This window comes from Sciurus vulgaris, assembly GCF_902686455.1.
Source record: "Sciurus vulgaris genome assembly, chromosome: 7".
NCBI lineage: Eukaryota > Metazoa > Chordata > Mammalia > Rodentia > Sciuridae > Sciurus > Sciurus vulgaris.
Window position 1 is genome coordinate 90,403,889 of NC_136467.1, and position 10,616 is coordinate 90,414,504.

Sequence of the window (10,616 nt, forward strand, 5' to 3'; positions counted from 1 at the left end):
ATCCAGAAATCAATAAATGTAATTCACCATATCAACAGACTTAAAGTCAAGAATCACATGATTATTGCAATAGATGCAGAAAAAGCATTTGATAAAATACAGCACCCCTTCATGCTCAAAACAGTAGAAAAAATGGGAATAGTAGGAATATTTCTCGACATTGTAAAGGCTATCTATGCTAAGCCCATGGCCAATATCATTCTAAATGGTGAAAAACTGAAAGCATTCTCCCTAAAAACTGGAACAAGGCAGGGATGCCCCCTTTCACCACTTCTATTCAACATTGTCCTTGAAATTCTAGCCAGAGCAATTAAACAGACCAAAGTAATTAAAGGGATACAAATAGGAAAAGAAGAACTCAAACTATCCCTATTTGCTGATGACTTGATTCTATATTTAAGGAGATGGGAAATTCCACCAGAGAACTTCTAGAATTCATAATTGAATTTAGTAAAGTAGCAGGATATAAAATCAATGCACATAAATCTAATGAATTTCTATTCATAAGCGATGAATCCTCAAAAAGAGAAGTTAGGAAAACTATTCCATTCACAATAGCCTCAAAAAAAAATTGGGGAATCAATCTAACAAAAGAGGTGAAAGACCTGTATTATGAAAACTACAGAACACTAGAGAAAAAATTAATGAAAACCTTAGAAGATGGAAAGATCTCCCATATTCTTGGATAGGCAGAATTAATATTGTCAAAATTGCCATACTACCAAAAGTGCTATTGAGATTCAATGCAATTCCAATTAAAATCCCAATGATGTACCTCACAGAAATAGAGCAAGCAATCATGAAATTCATTTGGAAAAATAAGAGATCCAGAATAGCTAAAACAATCCTTAGGAGAAAGAGTGAAGCAGTGGGTATTGCAATACCAGAACTTCAACTCTACTATAACAAAAACGGCATGGTATTGGCACCAAAATAGACAGGTAGATCAATGGTACAGAATAGAGGACATGGACACAAACCCAAATAAATACAGTTTTCTCTACTAGACAAAGGTGCCAAAAACATGCAATGGAGAAGAAAAGACAGCCTGTTCAACAAATGGTGCCGGGAAAACTGGAAATTTTTCCAGATTGAAATAAACCCCTATCTCTCACCCTGCACAAAACTCAACTCAAGGATCAAGGACCTCAGAATCAGACCAGAGACCCTGCACCTTATAGAAGAAAAAGTAGGTCCAAATCTTCAACATGTCACCTTAGGATCAGACTTCCTTAACATGACTCTCATAGCACAAGAAATAAAAGCAAGAATCAATAACTGGGATAGATTCAAACTAGAAATCTTTTTCACAGCAAGGGAAACTATCAGCAATGTGAAGAGAGATTCTCTTCACATTTCATTCTGCTGCATATGGATTTCCAGTTTTTCCAGAGTGGAAGAAAATCTTTGCCAATCATACTTCAGATAGAGCACTAATCTCCAGAATCTATAAAGAACTCAAAAATCTTTACATCAAGAATACAAATAACCCAATCAACAAATGTGCTAAGGAAATGAACACACTTCTCAGAAGAAGATCTACAAGCAATCAACAGATATATGAAAAAATGTTCAACATCTCTAGTAATAAGAGAAATGCAAATCAAAACTACTCTAAGATTCCATCTCACCCCAATTAGAATGGCAATTATCAAGAATACAAGCAACAATAGGTGTTGGTGAGGATGTAGGAGAAAAGGTACACTCATACATTGCTGGTGGGGTTGCAAATCAGTGCAGCCACTCTGGAAAGCAGTGTGGAGATTCCTTAGAAAACTTGGAATGGAACCACCATTTGACCCAGCTATCCCACTCCTTGGCCTCTACCCAAAGGACTTAAAATCAGCATACTACAGTGATGCAGCCACATCAATGTTCATAGCTGCTCAATTCACAATTGCCAGATTGTAGAATCAACCTACATGCCCCTCAATAGATGAATGGATAAAGAAACTGTGGTGTATATATACAATGAAATATTACTCAGCCATAAGAAGAACAAAATTATGGCTTTTGCAGGAATATGGATGAAGTTGGAGAATATCATGCTAAGTGAGGAGAAGCCAAACCCAAAAAACCAAAGGACGAATGATCTTGCTGATAAGCGGATGATGATACATAGTTGGGGGTGGGAGGGAGGCAAGAATGGAGGAAGGATGGACTATATAGAGGAAAAAGATGAGTGGGAGGGGTGGGGAAAGGAAATATAACAGAATGAATCAAACACCATTACCCTATGTAAATGTATGATTGCACAAATGGTATGCCTCTACTTCATGTACAACCGGAGAAATAAGTTGTACCCTATTTGTTTACAATTAAAAAAAAAAAAATAGGCAGGTAGTGTTTTCTAGGATCTAGTCTGATGGTGGCCAAGGCAAGCTGAAATGAAATGAATCATTAGTCAGATGACACAGTGCTAGGATCAGGAGACCTCCTGAGACAAGGTATCTTTTTATCTCATCCTCGTAACTTCCATAACCTTAGGTAAAATAATCCCATGACAGAACGAGACCACTCAAATGTGCATAAGAGGAGGCATGTGGGAACACCACGCAGGCCTTGGCCAAGTACATTTGTATCCCTCATGTTAACCCATGAACGCGTCACCATAGAGAATGGCAAGACATTTCTCTGACAGTCTATGGATAGTTCTGCTATTTTTAAATGTGATTTTTACTTTTTCTTGTGGAGGTGAGGGGGTGGCAGCAGCAGAATTCTGCTCCTCCCAGCCTCCCACTGACTGACTGGTTGTGTCTAGAATGCTCTGTCCTTTGCAGTGGGATTGGTGAAAGCCGTTCCTCCCCAGAAAATATATTTGCTACGGGGTATCTTGACCAATATCTGCCTACTCAACCTTCTGCTGATGTTTTGTATATGAAGAAGAAATAAAAGTTACAATGTCAAAATAAATAAATAAAATAAACCAGAAACTAGTGAAATTAGTTATCATGCTAGGTGGGTAATGGCTCTGCAGGTGTGTTTATACCCTAATCCCCAGAACGTATGAATGTTACCTTATTTGGCAAAAGGTTCTTTGTACGTGTAATTAAGGATCTTGAGGTGGGAAGAGGATCCTGAATTATCTGAATGGGCCCTGAATTCAATCACAAAAGTTCCTCTAAGAGAGAAGCAGAGGATATTTCACATAGACACAGAGGATAGGCAGTGTGAAAACAAGCCATGTTTGGAACAAATGTGGCTACAAGTCAAAGAAATCCAGGGCTGCAAGGAACTGCCAGCAGCTGAAAGAAGCAAGGGATTGGTTCCCACACAGAGGTCCTGGAGAAGGCAGACCTGCTGACACCTTGACTGCAGACCTCTGCCCTCCAGAGTTGTGAAAGAACAAGTTCGTTCATATTGTCTCAAGTCTTGAAGGTTATAGCAATTTCTTAAGGCAGTCCCAGGAAACTAATAACAGTTACTTGGAGGAGTGGATTGGGATGAGAAGGAAAGGATGGGAGGATGAGAACAGGGTAGAAGAGATAAGAAGTGGCATTTCTGAGAGCATATCTTTTCTATACCTCTGACTTTTTGAAACATGTTCATGTTTCACAGACTCAAATATATATAAAATCAAACAGGATGCAGGAAGAAAACTGAATGGAACACGCACTGTTAAAAATGAACGTAACTGCATTTCAAATGAATAGCATAGTCACTCTGAAGGAATGGGAGGAAAAGAGCTAACCTAAAGATCACTCTGGAAAGGAATGCTTAACAACATATTCAAGGCTGAAGACAGAAATAACCATAGATAAATATCGTGCTCTCCTTAATAAACTTGTTTTCACAAGGATATGATTTGCCAACTCTGACAATTATTATGAGTATAGGAGGATTGAGTAATAAGTAAATACATGTGGACAATGAGATTTCCTATTGTCAAAGAAAGTAATTTACAAATAAGGAAAGAGGAGTTGGGGCTGAAACCAATGGTGTCAATATGAACTCAAGATATTTAGTATACATTAAATACACATTTTTAACTTGATATATACATGTCCATTAATAAACATCCATGTCTGCTACTATTAATATAATAGTATTTATTTTTTTTAGCTCAGTTTGCTGATGGAGGCCTAAAAGTTATAATAATACTCCAGTGACTATGTGTGCACCTAGTACCCAGATCTTCATTTTTAAATATAATTCTCCAGTAAAAAGTAAGAGAGCTCCTTGGAGAAATGGCTGATTCCAGGGCTGGATGCTGAAAGTACATGATGATCTTTGAACATCTTTTCAGTCCAGAGAACAAGAAAATTGGACATTTAAAAAAAATAGGAGCTAACTTGAAGTGGCTCCCAATAACCAAAGCTTAGACAATTCGAGCTATAAAAAAATAATGAGAGTGTGGATTATAACTCAGAGTAAAATAAATACTCACAAGTCCATAGTGGTATAAATAAATAGGTGAGAAAAGGAAGCTCTTCCTCACAGCAGAATTTTAATGATCAAATATGGGAAGAATCTTGGAAGTAGATGACCATTTTAGCAAGTACAACAATAATAATTTTGCATATTTGATATATGCAAAATCTCTAAAATATAGACTATTAATCAATTCTTGCTAGAGTATGCTGTGTACAAGCAATCTTGAAGTTCTAGTGTGCTATTCAGCATATATGTATTTCTAGCTGGAAATGTGGCTCAGTGGAAGAGCACTTGAATAGCATATGTGAGGCCCTAGTCCTGGGTTCTATCACTGGTACCCTCGCCCCACAAAAACATATATATACCTCTTGTTTACATTGTTATTTTCATTCATGCAAATTTGTTCTTTTGTTGCTGTATGTTGGGATCATACCTTCTACAGGTGTCTTCTAATTTTGAGACTCAGAAGAAAGTAGCTCTATCCTGATGTGTCTTTCTCACTATTGAGGACACAAGATCAAGAAAGACCTTGTATAACCATCTAATTGCATTGCAGCTTCTAATTGGATGTGGCATATGTCACACACACACATTCCATTAGGCAAGGAGTCACATGGCCAAGTCCAACATCAGTGGGGTCAGAAAGCAGACTGCTTGCCATGCATGGTAGATCACACTTGTTATCCCAGGAACTTGGGAGGCTGAGGCAGGAGGATTGCAAGTTCAAAGCCAGCCTCAGCAACTTAGGGAGATCCTAAACAACTTAACAAAACCATGTCTCAAAACAAATAATAGAAAGAGGGGAAGGAGCTGGGGATGAGGCTCAGTGGTTAAGCACCCCTGGATTTAATTCCTGGTACCAACAAACAAACACATAAAAAATGAAAGCATACTGCTTCCAGGAAAGATAAAGTTGGGAGGACAGAGAGCTGTGAAACAAAATGATAATTAATCTATATGGAATCCTAATCTTTAGGCAAGATCAGAGCTCACAAAGAAAAGAGAAACTCCCACAACTCATTTTATGAAGATCTTACAAAATAGAACCAAAAAACAAAAGGAGCACTAAAAGTAAGAAATACAACAGCCAAACTATAAATACAGACACAAAAATCCAAACAAGATAACAGATCAATCAAGGAATATTTGAAAAGATAATATGTAATGACAAAGTTGTTTTATCCTGTGATGATTAAATTCTGATAAGCTCTAGAAAGATGGAATAATGCAGTTTACCATATAAATTGATGAGCAATATTATAGAACTCACTAATAAAATGGTTCTGGTGTTTGCTTCATAGGAAAAAATTTAAATACTTAATAAATTTCCCTAATTGTTATAAATCTATTCAAGTTTTCTATATTTTCATAAGTTGATAAGTGATAGAATTCTTAGCATTTCATCTACATTTAAAAATTTATTCCATAAATGTTTCATACTGTCTTCTTTTTATATTTGTAATGCTAGCATAACTTAAGCCCTATTTTTTATTCCTTCATATCATAGGTTTGAGTCTTCTATTTTTAATCTTCATTTTCCTTCCTTTTTTGGTAGGGCTAAGTCTACCTAGAGATTTGCAGATATTATTACTTTTTTTGAAGAGACATTCTTTAGCTTCATTGATTTTATGAGGTAGGATTTGGATTTTATAATAAGAAGTCCAAGTAACAGTGGCTTAATAAATGTAGAGTTTTCTGTCTCTGTCACATAAAAGTTCAGAGAGGGATCCTTGGGTCAGCTTGGTGACTTTTTCATGAAGACCTTAAAGAATCAGGCTCTTTCCAGTACATCATTTTGTCTTTGTCCTCATGGTCCAAAGGAGAAGAAGAAATAAGAAAAGGGCAAAGAGCATTCAGTAACCCCTTTTAAAAGAAAGATTCCCAAAAGCTGTTCACAGAAATACGTTTTTGAAACACTGTTCTCTAGCTTGTCATTAGCTAGAAACTATTCCAGTAACTGCACATCAGCTGATTTGCACTTATTATAATGGGCTACCATATGCCCACCTAAAAATACAGACAAAAAAGAGAGTAGATATTAGAAGACAACTAATACTTCTTGCAACATTAATCTTCCCTATTATAAATGAATTTCCAATTTAGATCTTATTTTCATTATCTTTCCTTCTACAAAAAGCAATGTATTCTTTTTCTCACTTCTTTAGGTGTAAAAGTAGCTAATTAATATTCAAAATAGGGGAGATTGGTACAAGTTTCTATTTGTATCTTTATTTAAAGAACATGTGATTTCCAATTTGAGTTCTCTCGATTAGATACAAAAAATGAATAAGTGTTAGCTCTCCACCACCCAAATTCATTCTTTTTCCTTCCAAGTATTATAATATGGTAATGTTTTGTGTGTAGGAAAAAAAACTGGCCATCTTTGTAACTTCAAAAATTTTTATTTTCAGCTTTCTAAATTTTCTTCAATAAGAAAAATATTTAACCAGACAATAAAAATGAGTTAATGAAAAATTCTATAAAATATTAATAATGATTAAATACTATCCAGGAAAAAACAAAACAAGAAAGAATAAGCTAGCCAACCAGATAAACTTGAGAAATATATAAGAAAAATAAAATATCAATTAATTATTAGAAAATTGTCATGAAGTAACACTCATATAAAGATATATTGGATTTAAAATTCAAAATATCTTCATATATTAACTAGTCAATAAAATAAAAGTAATACTGACATAGCTGATTATAAAAGACACCAAAAGCAGGAGAAATTGTGTATCCTTGTTACTTCCTGATTACTCTGAATTATGCCAGATATATCCTGTGGCAAAAGACCAGTAAGGGTTATACTGCATTTAGTGTAAGTCTGCAGTTACAGCCAAATCAATATTTCTCAGTCATATTGTTAACAGAAATGCTGATTAACAGCCACCTATGTGAGTCTCCTTATTAGTGTATTTACTTAGACATAAAATTAGCAAATCCCATTTACCTTAGTCATTACTCTACACTCATCCAGCACCTAATCAATGACCATCTCCTTCTCTTCCTATATGAGGTATAGTGTCTCTTAAGTTAGAATTCCATTTCCTAAAGCACTCTGCTTCCTTTGTCTTTATTGACCAATTTAAACACTTGGTATTATACTATGCAGAACACTGTGGGAACTGCACACAGAAAGTGCTGAGAATTTATGAACAGATGATGTGTTTTCTGGGGAATACAAATCAAACAGCAAATAATTGTTGGAATAATAAAGAAAGGCAAATCTGAAAATCATAAAAAATTTTATATCTTGGAAAATACTGGGAGAACATTATTAAAAGTAATTTTTGAAAGAAGCTGGCATCCTGATTTTATATAAGATACAGCTTATTAAGAGAAAAATTATTTCGCAGGACCTTGGACTAGTAAGACATGTATGTCTTGCCTTCTATATTTTTTATACATACAAACTAGAAAAAAATCAGTACTTTCTTCCAACCTCATTGCTTCTTGGCTTCTGCCTAGTGCTGTGCTCTGTCCTCAGCATCTGCTTCTGCTGTGAATGTCCTCACAGCAAAAGGGAGTTTATCTCTCTTATCTCTCTTTTAAACTTCCTGAGATAATGCAAGGGTCTCTTGGTCTTAAAGCTCCTCACCCAGCCTATTGCTGTACATTCTTTGCATTCATTTTCACATCCAATTCTATCACCTGTGGTAAAGGCTGAGGTCATGCAGTAGCAGTCAAGCAACACATGGTTAGGGGACTCCCCAGGAATACGTCCCTCATCAGGAAATGTGCATTTTTCCCCAGGGGGGAATTATGAACCTGGCAGCCATTTTGAGGTTGGTTTTGACTACGGTGGGTGTGTAAACAAATAATTGAACAATATTGCATAACATACAAATCATTAAGTGAAGCAAAGGTACATTGAGATGGCAGTTTCCCTGTACAGACATCTCGTGGATATACCTAACTCATTTGAGATAAAGAGGTGTCTACTATTCTGGCTTATAGAACGTGGGGTCTGTGTGTTGAAAAGGGAGATTTCTAGTGAACTTTTTTTAGAGAGTAAAATGTGGTTTCTCTCTCTCTCCCCCATGTAGATAATAGATAGATAGATAGATAGATAGATAGATAGATAGATAGATAGATAGATAGATAGATGATAGATGGTAGATAGATTTTTGTTCACTCTCAAGTCTGTCAATAAGTATGATGAAGTGAAATGGTTGTTCCTCACATTCAGGCTTTTTTCCCTGAGGTGTTTTTGATTAGTTTATAGAGGAGACAGAGCTACTACAGGTTAGATAAGACAAACTTTTTTTCATTTGTCTTCTAGATTCAGAAATGGCAAACATATTTTATATCTTAGTCAATATTTAGTGATTGTCCAAAGTGAAGAATTCTGAAGCCATACCCAATGCAAGGACAATGGCCGTTCAGCCTCTGTGCTGGAGGAACAGGACAGTGGCTGCCTGTGTTTCACTTGACACGTCTGAGTTAGGTGCTTTGAAAGGCAGAGGAATAAACCAGCCAGAGAACATAGGATTTGGTCAGATTTTGTCTGAATCTTGGTTGCATAACTTTTTCTTATTTATTATATTTAATATATATCTTTTCTTTCTTTCTTTCTTTCTTTCTTTCTTTCTTTCTTTCTTTCTTTCTTTCTTTCTTTCTTTCTTTCTTTCCTTTCTCCTTCTTTTGTAGTTCAGGGACTCTCTACCACCGAGCTACATCATTTAATGCAGGGTCTTGCAAAGTTTTCCAGGTTGGCCTCTGGCTGGGGATACTTCCACAGCCTCCACAGCAGCCTTGATTACAGGAGTGTGCCACCAAGGCCTGCTATAACATTTTAAATATAATATTAAAACAATTATTTTCAATCATTCAGGAGCAGCAACCATGTACCAGTCAATGTTTTAGATAATGGTAATAAAATGCTGAGTAAATAACATGAATCATTCCTTATAGATGAGAAAAACATCAATCAATTTTTATAAAAATAAGTATACATTAAAATTGAGGATAATTATTAGGAAGGAGAGGTACCAGATGGCCAGAGTTTATATGGAGATGATATAGTCAGTTATAAACAATTAAACCTTGGACAAATTATATAACCATCCTGGGCCTCAATAAAATGGGAATTGATAATATGTCATAGAGATTTGTAAAACTCAACTGACAATATATACAACATGTGTAATATGTATAGACAGAAAATTTTATATTATTATATCAATAAATAATTTATGGAATGTACACAAGTAATTATTAGTAATCATATGTGAAGTGGTACATTAGTTGCTGTGGATATATGCAGACATTTAATTTTTTCTGTTGCACAATTATTATATTCCATTCCACACAATCTATGTTAGCAGTGTAAATAGACTGAGTTGATACAACTCAGAAAACACAGCTCATTCACCAAGGAAAGGGAAGTATTATCAGCGCTGATAACTCTACAGAATGGGCGGGTAGAAAGAGTTAACAAAAAAGTGTTGCGATATTATATCCTAGTCAAAAGTAACAGGAGGTGAAGATGCTTGACACATTCAATCCCTTTCTCTTGGAAGATAAAGGCTTTGTTCAACCCTGTACTTATAATGAGATGATTGAAACACACCAGTAGGGAAAAGAATGAACCAAGATAGGACATCTGGTGATCACATAGAGCACAAAGGCAATTACTGCCAGAGAAGTTAAAAGTCAGGCAAAAGGAGGCTCCTCAAATCCCTGCAGAGCCTCATTCATGTGAGGACAGACTTAAGAGATAGACATTAGAGGTTCAGATACCAACTTTGCTGATCAGTTGTATAACCTTGGCATAGTTATTTATCACTGCCTGTATCGGTTTTCTCTTACAAAACTGGGAAAACTGGGGAAAATAATAGTACTTGCCTTACAGAATTAAATGAAATAATAAGTTCCAAGAACAGTGCTTTGAACATAAGACATGCTATCAGTGCAAGCATTAGCTATTATTATTAGTGATATAGTTATTAACAATAATACATTATGGATTCCATAGTACTAATAGTACAGCATTATAGACTCTGTGCCCCAATGGGAATAAAGAGGATTTTCAGTGAGATATCTAACCTGATTCTACCTGTGAATTCCAGAAAATCAAGAGAAGTTAAGAATGTTTTCAGCCACAAGTAACAGTATAACTGAGTAACCATGGTTTGATGAAGCATTTAACTATATATAATAAGAAGACTACTGACAAGAGGTTATAGACTTGGAGCTCAACAAAATCATAGACACCAAGGCTCTTATTATGCTTG